At 37.4% G+C, this 22,493-nt stretch overlaps 1 long non-coding RNA gene across 2 annotated transcripts in view; it reads left to right on the top strand.

The window, feature by feature from the left end:
• The first annotated feature begins 15,237 nt into the window (after window positions 1–15,237).
• LOC307195601 overlaps window positions 15,238–22,493 on the top strand; it is a 56,055-nt gene continuing 48,799 nt past the window's right edge. For both annotated transcript variants that reach the window (XR_013830890.1, XR_013830891.1), the window contains exon 1: window positions 15,238–15,548. This is a non-coding gene — a long non-coding RNA (uncharacterized lncRNA). The remainder of the gene's footprint in view (window positions 15,549–22,493) is intronic.

The following is a 22,493-nucleotide window of genomic DNA, read 5'->3' as shown; positions in this document are numbered from 1 at the left end:
TCCTAATGAAGGATGTGTGAAAACAATGAAACTGACGGTGTTCCCCTTTTTACTTTGGGTGGCAAGAAACTCAGAAATGATTTGCAAACCAACCATTGTTACTTTGTTGGACCTTTTGGCGCATAAAGTGGGGTCCTACTTTTTCCTCTGATTCTAACAGTGTAAGCTGATTTATATCTTTCTTGGTGTTTATTTTCATTGTGCTCTTATATGGCATATATTCCTTTTAAGTCACCTCAGAACCTTCTGATTTAAGGAAGATTATCAATCAATTAATTTAAAAGAGCTAGGATAGGAATTTCCAATGATTCTCATACACCCAGTTTTCCTACACCATTTCTGACAATGGTCAGGCTCTGTGTGGTTTTGCATTAGCATGTCAGGAGGAGGGGCCTGGGAGGGAGGGGCCTGGCTTTTTTTGGATACCTCTTGCTGTTTAAAAGGCCAGCTTATTTGTCTCATTTGAGCCAAGTTGCCAGGGATTCTGAGAGTCAAGCCTCCTTCTCTCGGAGGTAAAGGGATTCAGGTTTGAAAGAGGCAATTTCTCCTCATAGGGAAGCAAAAAGACCTACTTTTGTGGTATAAAATCTTGGAAATTTTAGAACTACTGTGTATGTAGAGTTCTTCTGTATGTAGAATTCCAGGTTTTACAACATCAAGAGCAATAACAGGGAATAATTCCTTGGTGGTCCAGTGGTTAGGACTCCATGCTTTCACTGCCAAAGGCACGGGTTCAATCACTGCTCAGGGAACTAAGATTTCACACACACACACAAAAAAAGTACACTGGATGAAGTGGTGCATTCACACGTGTAGAACTCCAGGGTAGCCCCTCTACCCTTGCCTTTGAAGGTCTGCGCTCAACCCTGAATATCGTTCCGCGTTCCCCACCTCCTCTCCCCATCCCGTGCGCAGGGAGTGTAACATTAAACAGCAAAGACAAAACGCTATGACAGGTTGAAGAGAAACCACAGAAAAAAGGAAGAAGTTTTATATTTAAAAACCCTTGAAGGTACTTTTTTCCCTGCTTTTTAAACAAGGGACCCTGGATTTTCATCTTGCATTTGTCCTCACCAAATTTACCGCTGGCCAGGCCAGGGAGCTTATAAGAAAACAGGTTCTCCAGCCCCATCCCAGATCTACTAAATCAGAATGTGCATTTCTAAGATTTCTAGGCAATTCATCTACATGTCGAGGTTTGAGAAGCAGTCATCTAGATGTGTTCTATCCAATGTGGTAGCCACTGGCTGCATGTGGCTCTTAAGAGCCTGAATTGTAGCCGGTCCAAACTGAGATGTGCTGTAAGTATAAAAAACACACCAGATTTTGAAGACTTAGTATGAAAACAGAAATATTTCATCAATAATTTCTTTATTGATTAATGTTGAAGTGATGACATCTTAGATATATTAGGTTAAATAAATATTATTCAATGTAATTTTGTTTCTTTTTATTTTTTAATAATAAAAAATAAAAGCTAGGAAATGTGACATTACAAAGTGGCTCGAATTTGTGGTTCATATTTGTGCCTCACATTATATTTGTATTTGTATTGGACAGCACTGGTTACAGCTCCAATTCTACTTCTTTTTCCATCTAAGCTTTCTTATTCTCTGTCCTATTTTTTCAGGAAAAGGTTAAATAAAAGTACTAGAGTCAGTGTAATGATTTAACATGTTACTATTTCCAGATAACACTGAATTTTAACTGAGATCTTTAATACCTTATTCCACTGTAATATTCTATAAGTTTAGCTTACATCAGTATCACCTGGAGGGCTTGTTAAAATGCGGATCGTATTGCTGGATCTTGTTCCCAAAGCGTCTGACTCAGTCCATCTGAGGTGGGTCCCAGGAATTTCCTTTCTAACAAGTTAGTTCCCAGATGATGCAAAAAGTGTGGGACTGTTCTCACGGCTTTCAATATTGGCTACACATCAGAATCGCTGGGGTAACAAAAAAAATTACCAGTGAGTGCCTAAACCCTACCTCCAGAGATGGTAATTTAGTTGGTTTGGGATTGGGCTTGGACAATGATATTTTAAAAAGCTCTCCAGTTGACCCTACCACGCAGCAGGGTTGAGAATGAATGCCTTAATTCAAAAGCAGTAGTAAGTGGGAATTACAGGTATTGCTGGCCCAGGGCCAGAGTAGAGATGCTTTCCTTTATTCATTTTCCTTTGGGGGTATAGAGAGCAAACCACACGTTTAATCTCTGCCCTAACCTGACGTGACACGTAGGCTAATTGGCATCATTTAAATTTCATCAGCGATGAACTGGGATTCAGGGAAATACAGTGATCTGCCCACACTGCACAGGAAGATAATGGGAACTCAGTGCCCCCTCTTCCTTACTTTGAACATCCTTTGTAAGCCCCTGATGTGCTAGAAGGTCGAGACCTGGCATTTCAGCTTCTCTCTCCTGTGTTGCCCTGTGTGGTTGGCACCTCTCAGTGGCTTTGATACACAGGGCTCAGTCTGGGCTGTGCAGAGATATTTGATTTACTTCGGAGAAGTCTGGCATCAAACGAAGTTACCAGCTTCACTTGCAATTCTGGTGTGTTCGTCAAGAAGATGCATTTTAAAAATAATTTAATCTCTTGTGTTTGCCTTCAAGCGACAGGAAAAAAATGTGAATCTGAATTCAGTTTAATGATGAATCACCGGTTTAGCATAGCCTCTGATGGGACTGACTCACTTGGTGTATGACTCGTGTGTTGTTGGATTTATATTGTTTGAAGACGGCTTGCTATGACCCCTGGAGATGTTGTGTTTTCTTCTTAATTTTTGAAAACCATTGTTTGCAGTGTATAAAAAATAAAAAGAAAATACAAATGGTTAACACATAAATATTACTATAGATACACATGTATATATACACTAAGACTTTATCAGGGAGAGAGACTACTTCTTAGGTTATGACTATAAGGTAAAGTCGGTTATTTGTTTGACCAGATCAATAATAAATATATTTTGTTTCTTGACAGTATGATCAATGTGCATGAACAACCATCCCCACGATATGTATTTTGAGTTGCTTCTCGGTAGTTTGGATGAGTTCAAATGATAGTTTATTTGTCTCTGCTATTTTGGTCCCAGTAACCAGTGGTAAAGATTCACGAAGTGATTGTGACCATTACGAATGTAAGCATTTTTTAGTTCAAATTCCTTAGGTTTATTTCTTGAGTTTTGGCTTAGATTACAGGGGTTATACAAATTCTCAGTACCTAAGGACCTGTTTTCTATTTCCTTTTCTTTCTTAGATATATACAAATCCATTTCATGTTTTCTGGGTTCTAGATTTCATATCACACTACTCCATTGCCTTCCATTCTTTCTAGAAGAGGTGAGACACTTGTTACAGATGTGGGTCTGCCCATGGCTTTGCTCTTTGGAAGAGTTACTGTCTTTTACCTTGATGATTATTCATAACTTATGGAGAAAATATCTCTTCACAAACCAAATGGTAGGGTATTGCATGGCAGAAATCAATCTTTTAAATCAAAGCCTCCAAAGTCATATGCTGATAATTTTAACAACATCTCTTAAAATGACCAGAAATAGGTATTCTTTTCTTGGGACAACCTATGACATAAAAGATGTTTTAAAATACCTGACCTTTCCAAATACTAGTAATGCGAAGGAAGCTATATTGATTTGGGATACTGAAATAAGCACCCCAGATGAAGTTTACAATTTTGCCATCTCTGATAGAATGAGTAAATAAAGTCTCTAAATAATACAGAAAACCCATTTTAACTCATACTATTTTCCGTTGACACACTGTTTCACAAAGTTAATAAAAACTGTGGAAATGGTTGATTTTTATCCCCTTTTCCTTCCCCAAACTTCTGTTGATGAAGATGCTATGATCAGTAAAATGTTTAAAATGACTCTCGTATGTGTGCAGAGAGCCTATGTATTTTTTTAAATGAATAATTTAGAGTTTATCTGAAAGAATTGACTGTGAAAGACTTGACAGACATCATTAAACCAACTCAACGTAAATAATTAGTAAATACAGGAAGTTTGCTAAAACAATCTGGAAAATCTTTAAAATCTGTTTGATGAAAACCTATATAGGTATAAACACAGGCAGATATCTTTAATTTTCCCCTAATATTTTTTTGGTATATTTGTCTCTGGTCTAGAGTACACAGAGACTTTTAGCTCCAAATAATAGAAACACAATACAAACTCTTTAAAGCAGAAAAAGAAATGTTATGAATTGAGGGGCCCAAGTTTGTTTTCAGAGCTCTGTCTCTCTCCATCCTGCTTCTCTTGACTGCACTTCCATATTGTCCTCATTCTTATCTATTATCTAAAAAAGATGACTTATTTTTCATGGTTAGAAAAAATGACCGTAGGCAACCCCAGATTTCATTTTTCTTTCAACTTGCCACTCTAGAGAGGGGAAAACCTTGCTTGTATTACTTCTACATACGAAATCTCAGCAAAGACACGGGCTGATCCTGGTTGGGTCATAGGTCCATTCCTGAGCAAGTCATAATGGCCAGGGGAAGGCTTACTCCTGCTTTTCCCATAGGAGACTGGGAATGGGTAGAGTCAGCCTCATTAACACTACATAAACTGTATTTTTTTTTAAAGGAAAGATATGTAGTGTTACCAAAAGAAAAGAGAAAGGGGGACTGGATGGACAAAATACAACAGACGGCTACTATTTGACTCTTTCATTGTTGTTTTGGTTTTTATAAGCTATAAATTTAGTGGCAAATTTGTCGTGTCTAGTGATTTCTACATAGGTTTTCAAGAGTGCGAGTGTGTATGTGTGCACACATTTTTGTTTTGTTTCAAATATATGGTTATATTTTTTAAAGAAACATTCAGTTTTTAATGGGAAAGTATATTCACCCATGTTCTGAACTCATCATGTCCCCAGAGTTTGTCCTCAGCATTGCTTTGGAAGTTCTGACCTAGAAATGATCTGGTTAATAACCACATGGAGAAGACAGATGTGGAAATATAGTGTGGAAAGGAGAAATAAATTCTTCATTAGTTCTACAATACTACTTTAAAAAATTTTAAATGTGGGCAAACTGTTTTTCTCCACTACTGCAAGAGCACCATAGATTAGTTTGCCTATTTTCTCAGCATATGTAAATGAAATCATATAGTGTATACTCTTTGGTGTCTAGCTTACTTCACTCAACATTCTATTTGTGAAATTCCTCTGTGTTGTTAAATGTTTGTCCTTGTATTACTCTTTGGTATTCCATTGTATGAATATGCCACATTTTACTTAACCATTCCCATTCTGTGGTTGGTAGATATTTGCATTGTTTCCAATTTCAAGCTATTATGAAGTGTTGTTATGTTCATTTTTAGTTATGTACTATGCTGTTTGAGAAGCATATGTATACATTTTTCTTGTTTATATACTTAGGAGAGAAATCACTGTATCATAGTACAGTTGCCCCTCCATGTGGGCAGATTCAGTCAACTGCAGACCAAAATTATTTGGGGTAGAAAGTTCTAGAAAGTTCCAAAAAAAAAAAACATGGATTTGACATATGCCAGTAACTATTTACGTAGTGTTTACATTGTATTAGGTATTATGAATAATCTATAGGTGACTTAAAGTATATGGGATTGACATGTACATATATTTAATGGATAACCAACAAGGACCTACTGTATAGCATGGGGAACTCTGCTCAATATTATGTAACAACCTAAATGGGAAAAGAATTTGAAAAAGAATAAATATATATGTAGATGTAGATGTATAAATATAAGTATGTATGTGTTTAGTAGATGTGCCAATTTTATTTTTCGAAGTGGTTGTACCAGTTTATAGTCTTACCAACAATTAATGTGAATTCTAGTTGTTTTCACATCCTTACTAACAGTTAATATTGTCAGAGTTTTAAATTTTAGCTATGTTAGAGGGTGTGCATATGTTTTCTTATTGTGGTTTTAATTTGCATTTCCCCCTGACTAATGTGTTTGAGTATCTTTTCATGTGGTAACAGGTCATTTGTTTATTTTATTCTGTGGAGTGCTTGTGCCAGTCTTTTGCCCATTTTTCTACTGGGTTGTCTTTCTTTGTCTTATGGATTTAGAAGAATTCTTTACATATTCCGGACACAAAACTACACAACCCTATCCCCCCTCGCACACGCACACATTTGTGGCTTGGTTTTTCTGTCTTAACTGTATCATTAGATAAAGAATTCTTATTTTATTGTATTTCAGTCTATCACTCTTTACTTTTACCCTTAGTGCTTTTTACATCTTCTTCAAGATTCTCTTGGGTATTCTTGGCCCTTTGCATCCCCATGTACATTTTACAATCAGCTTGTCAATTTCCATGACAAGACTGCTAGTGTTGGCATTGCTTTGAATCAGAATTTTAGGAAGATCTCTCTTAGAAAGTCACATTTAGGCTGAGACATAAAGGATTAGAAGGAGCCAGTTACATAAGGTGGATGTGGAGGGGGGCAGAATTTTCTAGGGCAAAGGGAATGTAATGTGCAAAAGCCCATAGTATATAAAAATTTAGCTGCAAGGTGACCTGTGTGGCAGAAGGAAAGGGACTGAGGTGAAGCTGGCATGTGGATCAAAACCCAGATCCTACAGTTTTGAAGGCCGTGGTAAGGGGTTTGGATTATCAAGGGATCAGCAGAGACTTAGAAATCGTTGCTTTGTTTGCCTCCTGTTGAAACGTGTTTGTTAAGAAAAGACTTGACTTTGGCATTTATTCAACTTTTAAAAAATAGGTGATTTAACTTGAAAAGCCCTCAGAAATTCACAAAGCTCTAATTTGATTCTCTTTGACACGTTTATAATACGAGTTTTATTGGATTCTTTGACTCAGATTTGGGCTGAATAATACCCATGGGTACTTTCTGAACTCATTTAACTCCCACAATTCCCTGTACTTGAACTCAGTGCACTAAACCATTTCTTTGAAAACTAGGCAAAAATATCCCCCACACCACGACTCAGTATATGTTCACTTCATGTCTATTTCATTCTTCTTTGTTCACTGGGAAGAGTCACAAAAGAGATGAGTCAACCGTAAATGCAGGCGTGTGAATCTGTGCCCATTATCCTCAAGCACTCATGGAAACACTTGTAGTTTAGAACTCTTATCAAAAGGCCTTTTGTTATTTCAAGGGCAGCGCTAACATACACAATGACTATATGTTTTTGATTGCTTCAAAGAATCTTTGCTATTCTCTAGAAAGAATGCAGCTGCCTTAGCAATTGCAACACCACTCCGCGTATAAAATGCTCTTCAAGTGAGTCCAAGCTGTTATATTGATGTCAAAATGGGCAGCCTTTACAGTGGTACTTTATATCAGAGTGATTATACATGGCTCTAGAAAGTAAATCCTTGTAACTTGGTCTTAATATGGTAAAAAAAAACAATGCAGTTCAGTACATAGTTGAGTAACTTTATGGACAAGCTACAGCGATAGACTCTTCTGAGGATAATACAAAGATGACCAAGGCTAAAAAACTAATACTTAGGGCCTTATCTATTCCAGAGCACAGGGGAGTAGGGTTCTCTTATAGAAAATAATGTGGGTCAAAAAAAAAAAGAAAATAATGTGGGTCAAGTGAGAGGAAATGGAAGAATAAGACACGAGTAAGGGAGAATTTAATAAGCATAGGTGAGTTATAAATAAAGCGATGGTGTAATCCTTGCTTTCCCAGCTCTATGTGGCCTTAGTAGCCCTGGCCTCACCAACATGTATGATCTGGAAAAGTCTTTCACCTGAAATCACGTACTGAGTAAGTTGAGGTCAGTCTCTTCAGACCATATAGTTAATCCTGGATCTGAGCTCCACTCTGAACTCCTGAGCCCTTGTTACGGTACAGCCTCTTCTCTGAGGGCATGACCATGCTCCCCAAATACTCAGCTACTGTGTGGGCTCTGTAACAAATGAGACAGCCCCCTGAGGCTCCCATGCTTTCTCCTAATCAATTTGTGAACATGTGTCTGCCAAAAGGTACTCCTCCTGTAGCCCATCTGCCTGGCCTAGGGCCACGTGGGCCGTGGTGCTGGCATTTCCTGCTTGGGTTGCCAAACTTCCTTGGACACTGCTGTCGATGGTAGGCTTACTTTCTTGCAGTGGGGTCAGCCTGGCAGCTTAGTTTGCCCTTTAGCTCTAGACCCACGAAGTTCTAATTTTCTTCGCATTTCTTAATCAGCCTTGTTGAGAACTCCTTCAATTTATCCTCACTACAGTAGATAATTATTTGGGATTTAGTTTGCCTTTATGGCCTTTTAGATTTCTGCTATAGATTTATGAAATTACTTCTACATATTCTTGGTGTCCTGTACAACATTGCTTTTGATCTAGGAACTCACTTTATAGAAAAAGATACAAGGTTGATCCTTAAGGTTCATAGGTTTTATGTACCCATCTCTCAGAAATACCTGGCCTTAGGGACTTCCCTCGTGGTCCAGTGGTAAAGAATCGCCTTCTAAAGCAGGGGATGTGGGTTTGATCCCTGGTCAGGGATCCCACATGATGCGGGGCAACTAAGCTTGTGCGCCTCAACAAGAGAGCATGCGTGCCACAAACTGCAGAGCTGACATGCCCTGGAAACTGTGCACCACAACTAGAGAGAGAAAAACCCGCACACCACAACTAAAGAGAAGCCCACATGCTGCAACTAAGATCTGATGCGACCAAATAAATAAATATTTAAAAAAAAAAAGTACGTGGCGTTAGAGAACAATGGAAAAGCCTACTGAAAACTTTGTAAACACCAGCTGGAAGATACTATCTTGCCAAATCAGTGTTTGTCCTGCCTGATGCAACATATACTATGAATCAGCCAGTGGTACATGGTGCTGTTCTAGAACCAGAAGACATGGGTGTGTGTATAAGGGATGTAAATTGAAGTGGTTCTTTACATGAAACTCTTAATGATACACCATTTACAAAAGTCTTTAATCTCTGCAACTCTGGTCTCAGCTATTTAGAGATATCAAATTCCAAGGGAGATATGTGACCACTGAAATGAAAGCTGAGCTTCTCACATGCCTATCTGGGTTCTTTTAAAAATTTGTTTCCCATTTCATTGAGAGAAAATTGACATATAACATTGTGTAAGTTGAAGCTGTACATTGTGATGATTTGATACGCATATATATTACAAAATGCATACCACAATAAGGTTAGTTAACACAGTCATCACCTCACATAGCTACCATTGTTATTTTATTTATTTTTTGTGTGGTGAGAACTTTTAAAATTTACTTTTTTAGCCACTTTCAAGTATACAATACAGTATTGTCAACTCTAGTCACCATGCTGTACATTAGATCCCTGGAACTTACTCATCTTAAATCTGAAAGTTGTTACTCTTTGATCACCTTTACTTATTTCCCTCACAACCTCATCCCTGGCAGCCACCAGTCTACACTCTGTTTCTATGAGTTCAGTTTTTTTTTTAATAGTTCACATATAAGTGAGATCATACAGTATTTTTCTTTCTTTGTCTGACTTATTTCACTTAGCACAATGCCCTCAGAGTTCATCCATGTTCTCCAAATGGCAGGATTTCCTTCTTTTTTATGGCCTAATAATGTTCCATTCTATATATATGCCACATTTTCTTTACCCATTTGTTTGTTGATGGAGACTTGTGTAGTTTCTGTGTTTCGACTATTGTAAATAATGTTGCAGTAAACATGGGGTGCAGATATCTTTTCAAAATAGTCAACTTTTTCCTTCAGATTTATATCCAGAAGTGGGATTGCTAGATAATATGATAGCTCTATTTTTAATTTTTTGAATTAAATACTCCATACTGTTTTCCATAGTGGCTGTACCAATTTACATTTCCACCAACAGGGACCAAAAGAACCAAAGGGTTCCTTTTTCTCCACATCCTCGTCAGCACTTGTTATCTCTTGTCTTTTTGATAATAGCCATTCTAATAGGTGTGAAGTGATATCTCATTGTGGTTTTGATTTGCATTTTCCTGATGATTAGTGATGCTGATAATTTTTGCATGTACCTGTTGGCCATTTGCATATCTTTGGAAAAATATCTATTCATGTCCTTTGCTCATTTTTAAATCAGATTATTATTATTATATTTTGCTATTGAGTTATATGAGTTTCTTATATATTTGGGGTATAAATCCCTTATCAGATATATCATTTGTAAATACTTTTTCCCATTTGTAGGTTGCCTTTTCATTTTGTTGATTGTTTTCTTGCTGTGTAGAAGCTTTTTAGTTTGATGCAGTCCTACTTATTTATTTTTGCTTTGCTGCTTGTGCTTTTGGTGTCATATCCAAAAAGTGCTTGCTAAGACCAATGTTGAGGAGCACTTTTCCTGGTTACTTCTAGGAGTTTTATGGATTCAGGTCTTAAAATATTTTAGTCTTTAATCCATTTCAAGTTAACTTTTTCTCACATAAGGTAAGGGTCCAGTTTCATTCTTTTGCATGTGGATATCCATTTTTCCCAACACCATTTATTTAAAAGACCATCTTTTCTGCCATTGAGTATTCTTGGCTCCCTTTTCAAATATTAGTTGACCATATATGCATGGGTTTATTTCTGGGCTCTTGATCCTCTTCCATTGGTCTATGTGTCTGTTTTTATGCTAGTATCATACTGTCTTGATTATTATAGCTTTGTAATATAGTTTGAAATCAGGAAGTGTGATGATCCCAGCTTGTTGTTCTTCTTTCTCAAGATTGCTTTGGGTATTTGGGATCTTCTGTCGTTCCATATGAATTTTAGGATTTTTTTTCTTTTTCTATAAAAAAATGTCTTTGGAATTTTGGTACAGATTGCATTGAATCTATAGATAGCTTTGGATAGTAGGGACATTTTAACAATACTAATTCTTCCAATCCAAGATCATGGGATATATTTCCATTTATTTATGTCTTTTTCCATTGCTTTCATCAATGTCTTATAGTTTTTGGTGTTCAGATCTTTCACTTCCTTGGTTAAATTTATTCCTAAGTATTTTATTATTTTTGATGCTATTATGAATGGCACTGCTTTCTTTTTTCCTTTTCAGATAGTTCATTGTTAGTGTATAGAAATGCAACTGATTTTTGTATTAATTTTGTATCCTGCCACTTTACCGATGCAGAACAGTGGATATATTAAGTGAAACATTTGTTATTTACTTATTATTTTTGAAGGAATGGTTTAGTAATGAAAGCGTATAAAGATGTTGGGGAGCCAAAGGTGAGAGAGTGATGTGATCATTTCTTGTGTTTTTGGTTGCCTAGCCGTGGAGTACCCTCTCCATTTGGGAGACGTTTTACACAGGATTAATCTTGGTGAGAGCAGTGACCTGCTTCTTATTAAAGAGACTGAGGGACCTGTCTCATGAAGGCTGGTGTGCAAGACTATAACCTGGCTCAACCAATCAGAAGCTCACATCTAGGCATGGACTCCTGAGTGATTGTGGCAAAGATGAGATGGTGACTAGAATTCATTTGCATCGGGCTGCCCTATATTTTAGATATTTTCAAGAATGTGGAACAATGGAAGTAATCTAGAAACCTACTTGAAAACTCATTAAGATTATCCCATAGATGTTACATGTTAAGAATATTTTTGGTTGTTCTGCTTTTAAAAAATATATATCACCCCTCCCCTCAAATTGACAGTATGGTACAACCAAAATAATTGTAGAATATTACTGACATATGTGCTGTGTTTCCTTCCTACTTATTCCCAGCTCCTAATCTGACACATTGTAAGTACTTGACAAATGTTTGTATGAATCGATTTCAAGAGAAAGAAAATATGGTAATTATTAATTAAAAGACCTAGTCTGTTTCATTCTTTGAAGAAATTTCTAGTAATAGGAAACATTGACCATTTTATTTAAGTTTTGTGTATTTATTAGCAGTATTATCACGTTTATTATCACTCTTTGCTTGTTTCTACAACTAATACTTTTTATTTGTTAGATTTCCTAGTACTTTACCTTTTTGATCTGCCTGGTAAGTCTAACAAAAAATGGATTAAAGACCTAAATGTAAGACCAGACACTATAAAACTCTTAGAGAAAAACATAGGAAGAACACACTTTGACATAAATCGCAGCAAGGTCTTTTTTGATCCACCTCCTAGAGTAATGGAAATAAAAACAAAAATTAACAAATGGGACCTAATGAAACTTCAAAGCTTTTGCACAGCAAAGGAAACCATAAACAAGATGAAAAGACAACCTCAGAATGGGAGAAAATATTTGCAAATGAATCAACAGACAAAGGATTAATCTCCAAAATATATAAACAGCTCATGCAGTTCAATATCAAAAAAACAAACAACCCAATGAAAAAATGCTCAGAAGACCTAAATAGACATTTCTCCAAAGAAGACATACAAATGGCCAAGAGGCACATGAAAAGCTGCTCAACATCACTAATTATTAGAGAAATGCAAATCAAAACTACAGTGAGATATCATCTCACACCAGTCAGAATGGCCATCATCAAAAAATCTAGAAACAATAAATGCTGGAGAGGGTGTGGAGAAAAGGGAACCTTCTTGCACTGTTGGTGGGAATGTAAATTGATACAGCCACTATGGAGAACAGTATGGAGGTTCCTTAAAAAACTAAAAATAGAATTAGCATATGACCCAGCAATCCCACTACTGGGCATATACTCAGAGAACACCATAATTCAAAAAGATACATGTGCCCCAATATTCATTGCAGCACTATTTACAATAACCAGGTCATGGAAGCAACCTAAATGCCCATCGACAGATGAATGGATAAAGAAGATGTGGTACATATATACAATGGAACGTTAGCCATAAAAAGGAACGAAATTGGGTCATCTGCTGAGATGTGAATGGATCTAGAGACTGTCATACAGAGTGAAGTAAGTCAGAAAGAGAAAAACGAATATCATATATTAATGCATATATGTGGAACCTAGAAAAATGGTACAGATGAACCAGTTTGCAGGGCAGAAATTGAGACACAGATGTAGAGAACAAACGTATGAACACCAAGGGGGGAAAGTGGCGGGGAGGTGGGGATGGTGGTGTGATGAATTGGGCGATTGGGATTGACATGTATACACTGATGTGTATAAAATTGATGACAAATAAGAACCTGCTGTATATAAAAAACAATAATAATAATAATTTTTCTTTAGTTTAGAGATTAAACTGATGAAATTTATTGCCAGAATACTTTGAAATATGGATGACCCAGTGATGCTACATATTGATGAAATCATATGTAAATACTGGAAATCACTGATGTGCCATTTTGGCTCATATCATCAAGGGCATTGAAGTTCACCGTTCATTGTCCTCAAATTTTCATAGAATAGTATTGCAAAAACGCTCTCATGAAAATGTCTGAGAGCTATCAGACTGAATACCCCCATCACCTCCCTGAGAACTAGTATTTTTAGAAGTATAGTAGTAGTCTATGTACAGCTATATTGTATCAATGAGAGAAGGCAAAATGGAAAGAAACAGGAGTTGAAGTAGGTATTCCACTCATTTATAGAGTTTAAATACTTTCCTTTTGGAAGGAGTGCCAGGACGCTAATTGTAGAAGTGGCTTCCATAGCAGTTGGATCTAGTCAGTATCTTCTGGGGTTATAGGAATATTCATTAATACGGGATCATCTTGCCCATGGTAAATATTTAAAATATGATTTCTAAGGTTAGTCAATATATCTGAAAATGACATATATACACCAATATGTATAAAATAGATAACTAATGAGAACCTGCTATATAGCACAGGGAACTCTACTTCATTTCACTGTACAGTAGAAACTAACATAACATTGTAAAACAACTATACTCCAATAAAAAAGAAGTCAAACTGCAAAATGGGAGAAAATATTTGCAAATGTTATGACTGGCAAAGGGTTAATATCCAAAATATATAAACGGTTCATACAACTCAGTATAAAAAAACAAACAAAAAAATGCAGTTGGTAGTGGGTAGTACTTGTGAATAGAAATCTTTCCAAGGAAGAGATACAGATGGCTAATAGGCATATGAAAAGATGCTCAACATCACTAATTATTAAAGAAGCTCAATTCAAAACAGTAATGAGGTATCAACCTCACACCTGTCAAAATAGCTGTCATCAAAATGTCTACAAATAAGAAATTTTGGAAATGATGTGGAGAAAAGTGCCCTTTACACTGTTGATAGGATTGTAATTTATTGCAGCCATTATGGAAAACAGTATGGAGGTTCCTCAAAAAGCTAAAAATAGAACTACCATATGATCTATCAATCACTCTCCTGGGTACATAACCAGAAAAAACAAAAAATGAAAACACTAATTCAAAAAGATACATAAAACCCAATGCTCATAGCAGCACTGTTGACAATGGCCCATATATGAAAGCAATGTAAATACCCCTGAACAGACAAGTGGGTAAAGAAGATATGTTACATGTGTACAGTGGAATATTACACAGACTTAAAAAGAATGAAATTCTGCTATTTGAAGCAACATGGATGGACCTAGAGAGTATTATGCATAACGAAGTAAGTCAGAGAAAGACAAATACTGTGTGACAGCATTTTTATGTGGAATCTAAAAATAATATAAATGAATGGATATGCAAAACAGAAACAGACTCACAGGTATATAAACAAACTAGTGGTCACCAGTGGGGAGATGTAAGGGGGAGGGGCAAATTAAGGGTATAGGATTAAGAGGTACAAACTAGTATGTAAAAAATATATAAGCAACAAAGATATATTGTATAGGATAGGGACTTACAGCCATTAGCTTGTAATAACTTTTAATCAAGTATAACCTGTGAAAAATACTGGATCACTATGCTGTACACGAGAAACCAATATAATATTGCAAATAAATTGTACTTTAATTAAAAAAATAAAATCTGAAAATGGATATGTGATTGAACAAGAAGCTTAAAAGTTTCTTTTTTCTTCTTTCTCGATGACACTTAATGAGATTTTACAGACTTTTTTCATACAGAAAAATTGCTAATAATTTCAGTGTTAAAGTCTGGATTGAAAAAAAACCAGTACGTTTTCTCTCTAATTCCTACCTCATTCTAGCACACATTCTACAAGGTACCTAAGGGTTGAAGAGATTGGTAAAAATCCAATAAACTGCATAATTTGAATACACTTTGCCCAACAAAAGAAGTAATTGTAGTGAAGTTAAAGCAATTTAATTCCAATCCTGGAATTTGTTATTGAGCTGCTCCCTGATAACAGGTGGCAACCTTTGTTACAGGATTGGAAGGAAAGGAGCCAGTAGAAACCACCCCTGGCACCTTAGGACCATCTGCAGTTACTCTTAGATTCCTATTAAATTACAGCATCTGACCTACAAAATTGTTTTTGTTTTTTTGTTTTTTTTTTTAAGTGAGTGAGAGGAAGAAGAAACCAGTTAGAGGGAAAACGAGGGCTCATGTGAAATCAGCCTTAGAATCGGAGCGGCACAGAGAAGCCGTAGAAGGATTAAAGATGACCTTCTTTGAGGACGCGCTCCTCTCCTCCTCGACTTCTCTCACACTACCCCAGCTGATGCAGAAGCAAGTCACAAGACCGAGGTCATGTGAGTGCTGGGATGTAGGGCTGCTGGCTCAGCGCTCCTATGGAAGCCGCACTGAAGCCCTACACGTGGGCTGTCCTGCAACTGGGCTGCGATGAAGGGTGGCTCTGCCTTAGCTAAGAAACTACTGGGAATGGCCTAACGCTTAGATGTACTTTATTCTAATCTTAGTTCTGTCTCTCTAGCTAGCTGCATACACAGTTTACTTAATCTGAGTCTCAGTTTCCTAGAAGAGTTGTGAGGATGATGCATAAAGTATCCAGCATTACGCCTGGAGTTAGCAAAGTTTTGATAAATGGTAGTGATGATGATGATGGTGGTGGTGGTGAGGGAGAGGAGAAGGAGGAGGAAGGTAAAGACGAGGAAGATGAGTCAAAGAACCAAGCATTGGCTAATGCTGGCTTTTACCTAAACTTTGGATGAACCCCGCTCACTACCCAGATTAAATATTTTCTTCATGGCACTGAATTTGACCAGGCATTACAATGCACCCTCCTGTTTTTGTAAGATTTCTCACACACACACACACACACACACACACACACACACACACACACACACACACACACACACACAAACACACTTGCTGTCATTTCTAATCTCATATTAAAATTCATAAAAACAAAGAATGGCAGTCTTCAAACAAAACTGAATTATGATACAACACATTTGGATGAAACAATTTTAATTTTAAATTAGATTTCCTTTATTTATATTTTTTTAAGGAGAGAGAATTTGCCATATGTAGGAAATTTCAAACATTCTAAAAGAATAGGAAAACATGTGTGACAAAATTAGCAGACGATCTTGACTTTTGAGTATTTTCTACATCAAAAAATAAAATCAATAAATATTTTTGCTTAAGATTACAAAAATGTTTAGCCATGTATATCACTCGAGATAATTTCTAGTAGTAGCTTTTTCTGAGACGTCCTCAGATGAAGGTACTAGCTTCATGGAGGTGGGTAGAGAAATTGAGGATCAGAGAGAGTATAGAACAAACCTATAGCTTTCATTTGGGAATCCTTCCGGATGAGGATGGGGTGGGAGTGATATATATATATATATATATATTTTATATATATATATATATATATATATATGTATGTATGTATATGTATACACACACACTAAGATTGTATTGCAAGTTCAACTGAATTTTGTTCTAGTCATACTGCTGCTCATATATCCATTAGTACTTACTTAATAGCATCATAATTAACTGTTTTCTCTTCTACTGGATTGCAAATTCTTTGCAGAATGGTGCATCAGTGTGGGATGAGGTGGAGGGCCTGGGTGGCAAAATTGTAGTTAATTCAGTATTGTGTTGCCTGGGCTGAGTCTGGTTTGGTACATAGTGGGTACTCAATGAATGCTTGAATAAATAATTGAATAGATGATTGAATGAGAGATACTTTGAGTGACTTGAAAATACCTTTTTTTTTTTTTGGGCTATGCTGCGCGGCACATGGGATCTTAATTCCCAGACCAGGGATGGAACCCACACACACTGCAGTGGAAGCTCAGAGTCTTAACCCCTGGACTGCCAGGGAAGTCCCAAAAATACCTTGTTCTTGAAATGAAAAAAAAACAGCATGCTTTCTGTTTTCGTTTTCCCTCAATAGGTAATTGGTCTATGGTTGGCTTAGGTAAGGCTGGTAGCAGCCCACCGCGTGCCAGGACTGGGCTGTCTTGTAACCAAATTGCTTGTGAAAGTGGTCTGAAGTGGTAAACACTATAAGACCAAATACCAACAGTGCTGTAAGCCAACGGGTACCATTAAGAAGGGAGGGGGTAGAAAACTTTGAGGAAATTTAATAATAAAATTCAAGATTGCCATCAACTTTATTGACTCGAAACTCAAGATGTTTGTAATTTTCAAAAAAGCTTTTCTTGGCCAATTGTATCCTGACAGTTGAGCACATAGCAGTAAAATGGGTAATTAAGATTACTGGGAGAATAAAAGTCGCATGTAGGCTTATTACATTAGAACTTCTTGAATGAGTAATGTACTCACAGAGATAAGCTTTATTGCAGAAAACTGATTAACAAGTTTATCGTCTGTATAGTAGGTGTTCTTGTTGAACGCTGAGGCTACTGGAAAATAAGATGGAAAGGACATTCAAAATGTGTTCTCGTTAACATTCCTTGATTAAATCGTGTTTGTCTCAAATCCTTATATGTGGATGAGAAATGTCTGGTAACTTCCCCTTCTATATCTTGAGATGCAAGCATTTTCTCCTCATGGGCTTAGTCAGTATCATTTTGGAGTACTGTATAACTTATTTTGAATAAGTTTATCTTCTTCAGCTGTAAACTATTAGCTCTAAATCATTGCAGATCACATTTTGGGACAAAAGAAAAAAGAATGAAGAAATGAAACAAATGTAGGATGTAGATAATCTCTCACAAGTATCATTCTTTCAAGTCAGGCATTTGTAATGGGTTTGTCATTGAAAATTAATTCTTAAGACATTTCTATATTTCCAAATCCCCCCTATCAAATGGGTATCAGATTTGGCCTGTCTCCAAAAACAGGACAGCGAAAATGTCTATGATGGTACGCTTCAATGAAGAGTTGAGTAGAAAGCTGTGACTATGCCCTCTCAGAGCATAGGATTAAAGATATGGCTGGTAGTCCATACTCTTGGGAGAAGTACCTACAGCTTAACTTCCTCTGCTGAACTTTTTCATACCATCAGATTTGCTACACAGTGTTTGTTGATTGTCTCCCAGTGGCACAGGAAAAATGTGAGTAGTGGTGACAAGAAGCCCAATTAATTCTGTTAAGCTGTTAAGCCTCATATAAGATATGTGACAATGAGCTATGGAGTAGTGGAAAGAACACCATCCTTGAAGAATATCAGGGTTCTGACCCTACCTCTGCCACCTGGAAATCTTTGCAAGTCACTTAGACACTCTGAGACTCAGTTTCTCCACCTGTTCTACCAACCATAGGACTATTAGGAACATTAAATGAGATAGCCTATATACAGTTGCCTTGTGAAATGTAAAAAGTTGTGTAAGTATAAGGTATTATTTTTCCAAGTTATAGTGAGTCTTAAAAGGCTACATAAGAATTTTTTACTAAATTAAAACATCCTAAATTTCCTCTTTTTTTTTTTTTTTGCGATACACGGGCCTCTCACCGCTGTGGCCTCTTCCGTTGCAGAGCACAGGCTCCGGACGCTCAGGCCCAGTGGCCGTGGCTCACGGGCCCAGCCGCTCCGTGGCACATGGGATCCTCCCGGACCCGGGCACGAACCCGCGTCCCCTGCATCGGCAGGCGGACTCCCAACCACTGCGCCACCAGGGAAGCCCCCAAATTTCCTCTTTTTGACACATCTACTTTACCTTAAAAAGATTCCTTGGTTATCTGGTTAGAAAATTTTCAACGTAGAATGAGAATGTTTTTATTTCTCTCGGGTTTTACAATCATCGTGTGAGAAATGTCTCCCTGGGCCTTTTTTCACAACCCAATAGAACTGGACAAGGAGCCAGAGGACCTGGGTCTGTGACCAATCCATTACTAACTGGATGACTTTGGCAGGACCTATCACCTCTCTGAGCTTGTTTCCCAAACAATAAAACAATAGGAATAGTGCTACCTGACTTGCTTAGCTCACAGAATTATTGTGGAAAGCAAATGAGAAAATGGTTGTAGACCACTTAGTAAGTTCTAATAAAATTCTGCTCAAACACAGCCTTCTACATTATTCCTCTGACGTTACTAATAATAGTTTGCTATAATATAAATGGACTTGACTATAATAAGAATGGCTTTTCATTTTGGGAGTATGTTTTCCAAATGTACAGTTAAATGAAACTATTATATCTATGTTTGCATGCAAGGCCAGCAAGAAATGGCACTAAAATAAATAACAGCTTAGCTTTAGAGAACTAGTTATTCAAATGGAAGTGGAATGCATTATGGCAAAATATTAGAAGATGGACCATTAGCTGCTTGGTTATTATTGCTAAAAATAGGGTTTTTTTTCTGTAAATAAAATTATCTCAGTATTATAAGCAATCATTTTCAAACTTTAGAGCAACTTGGTGTAGTTTACTCTGTTTGATACAACCTAAGATGAAATGAAAGAGAATAAATTCCCCAGAAAAATCCAGACAACTAATACAAATAAGTTAGCACCATACTCTACCTATTGAAGTTTATGACATCTCTTTAATTTCCTGAGTAACTGACTCAAATCACCATTCGAAAGGCTCTTCAGGGCCTTGGATTATCCAGTAAATCAGATAATTCGTAAGTAAATATCTAATTTTCTTTGTGCTATGCTGATATGGCTTCTCAGGTGAGATTAGTTTCAGAACAAAGAAAGATTCACACAGAAGGAACAGCACGTAAGGAAAATGATTTTTTCCCCACATAATCTGGGCCTTTGACATTTTCATTTTAAGAAGAAAAACCATTTAGTAAATCAAAATTACATATTCATCATCTCTCTCCCCTGTGTGCCTCTAAAATAGTTTACTGCCAAAGTGTCTTTAGGTGATAGGCTGATATGTTCTGTGTAAATAGATACCATTAGCAAAAAAAGCTCTGCATCATATGCTGTTGGGCACACTGCCATTGAATAGGTTTCATTGGACTTTGTAGGAGAGAGCCATAAGCAATATCAGAATGTTCTGAACACTTAACAGGGAACCAAGTGGAATGTGAAGTAAAAGGAATGGCTCATTTGGAATGTGCCAGTTTATACCAGTTCAGTTCTGGAGCAAGAGTGAATTATTTTCCTTCTTATCAACTAAGCACTCTTTCCAATCTCTCTCTCTTTAATAGGCAGTGCTAGGTGTGAAGACTTCATCCATCCATCACCTTGTGCCATCAGTGGTCATGAAGAAAGACCAGCTAACAGCTCACAAGTAGTACAGACTTCAAGAAAGAGAGTAGAGCCGTGCTGTTGGCAAAGCAGGGATTCTTTCACTGAGCCCTAAGAGGAGTTATGAAAACAACCCTGGCAACCCGAGGTTGAAATTTTCAAACTCAGGGCAGGTTGTGGCCACGAGGTAACAGCCTTTTGCCGGCAATAATCTACCATTGGCATTTGAGGGAGAGACAAATAAACGTGGTTAGACAAAATAGACAAAAAAAACCATGGATATGTGTGTGTGTATGGCTGATTCACTTTGCTGTGCACCTGAAACTAGCACAGCATTATGAATCAACTATACTCCAATAAAAATTTTAAAAAACACTCTTTGGTTATGATTATACAAATGTGAAAGTCATAGAACTGATGGTACCTCTGACCACTCTGTGGGAGAGAAAATTAGATATAATATTTAGGTTACCAAAGAACTGAGTAAATAACTGGGACTCACTTGTATTTGGCAAAATCTGTCAATAAGCTCTAAACTTGCCATCAAGAGAGTTCTCAGCCTGTATTTCCAACTCTAAACTGACTATAAAATAAAGATGACATAGTATAGATTCAATGAAGCCAGAAGTAGGCCAAAGAACTCTCCATGTGATGGACCCTGCCCAGGATTTGTCATTTAGATTCCATTTGACGGTGATTCTCAGTTCTTGAAATGCTTGACTCCAAGGACTCCTAAGTGAAGAAATGCAATCATATTCTGTTACTTTCTTCCTTGTCTTTGCTCAGTCTTTATCTCGGCAAGGGCTCACTAAAAGTAGTCCAGGAATTTAGCTAATTCACTTAATTTGAGACAATTGAAACTATAGCTTTAGTTTAAAATCCCAAGTATTTGTTAAAATCCTATGTTACCTACATCAAAGGAAGCTTCACTATGAAATAATGGAGATGGCCTTTGGCCTCTCTGGTCACCTCGCTTAAGGTTCTGTTGGGGAAATTCCTTTGCTCTGTCTTGAAATTTCTGTGACAGCACTTCCGTTTAGCAATGCTTCTCAGACTTTCATGTGCATACAAATCACCTGAGGACTTTGTTAAAACATAGATTGCGAGTAAGTAAGATAAGGAAGGATGGGGCCTGAGCTCTTACATTTCCAAGAAGCTTCCAGATGACCATGTTGGCCCAAGGATAGACTTTGAGTAGCAAGGCACTAAACTTTGGCCTTTTCTATGTCACTTACTCCACCCACGGGAGGAAGCCTGATTTATCTAACTGGTGAGATAGCAAGAACCTGCCATCTATTCACCAGCGATCCTCCCATGAAGGGACAGAGGCCCCTTGCTGAATACGGCAGGCAGCCTCTTTTGTCTTCTCCCTTTGCAACTGCCCTGCCAAGGAATGGAAGTTCGCTTCATCTGGCAAAGCTCCTGGGCGATCCCTGCCTGTGGGGGCCGGAAATGTACACCTGGGCCTGTTGCACATGGTTCTGGAAAGTCAGTGGGCCTGGTAAGGCTGCATTTTAGGAAGCCCCTTTGACATTGGTCCAAATATTATTCTAAATCCAGCTCCATCAGCAATAAAATTGACATTCTGATCTTTCATTTGAATCCTCTGTATGTTTCTCAGTTTGTTCTAAACTTAGTAGGGAAGGGAGGGTAATTAATTGGTCCTTTAAATTCCAGCAAATGCTATAGAAACCCTGGCCTCCTGATACAGGAGCTCCTCATGGCTTCTAGGATATCAGAGGGTAGTTATCTTTCGCATGGGATCTTCAGCTCCCTTTCCCCTAAATGTCAAGGGGAAGACAAGGATGAGGGTTGTTTTGAATAAGGTTTTAAAAATGAGGTCATCTGTCCTGCTGTTGCTGGGCTTCTTACATCTTCAGAACCTGTTGAGCAGGTTTAGGTCCCCTTAGAATGCTGGAATTCAGATGAAAGGGGAAGCCTGTTTTACCTATGGACTCCCTGGGAAAGCCCTAGGGCTCAGAGCAGCACAGGTGTCAGGCTTCTTCCTAAGAGAACAGGATGCCTTTTTAAGGAGGTTAGAGACTCCAAGAGCTAAACTGTAACAACAATGGCTCAAGTATTGTTTAATTCTATTCCACTGAGTCTC

Source organism: Stenella coeruleoalba (assembly GCF_951394435.1).
Source record: "Stenella coeruleoalba genome assembly, chromosome: 12".
Classification (NCBI taxonomy): Eukaryota; Metazoa; Chordata; class Mammalia; order Artiodactyla; family Delphinidae; genus Stenella; species Stenella coeruleoalba.
The sequence above is the reverse complement of the archived record's forward strand: the minus strand, read 5'-3'. Positions and strand labels throughout refer to the sequence as shown.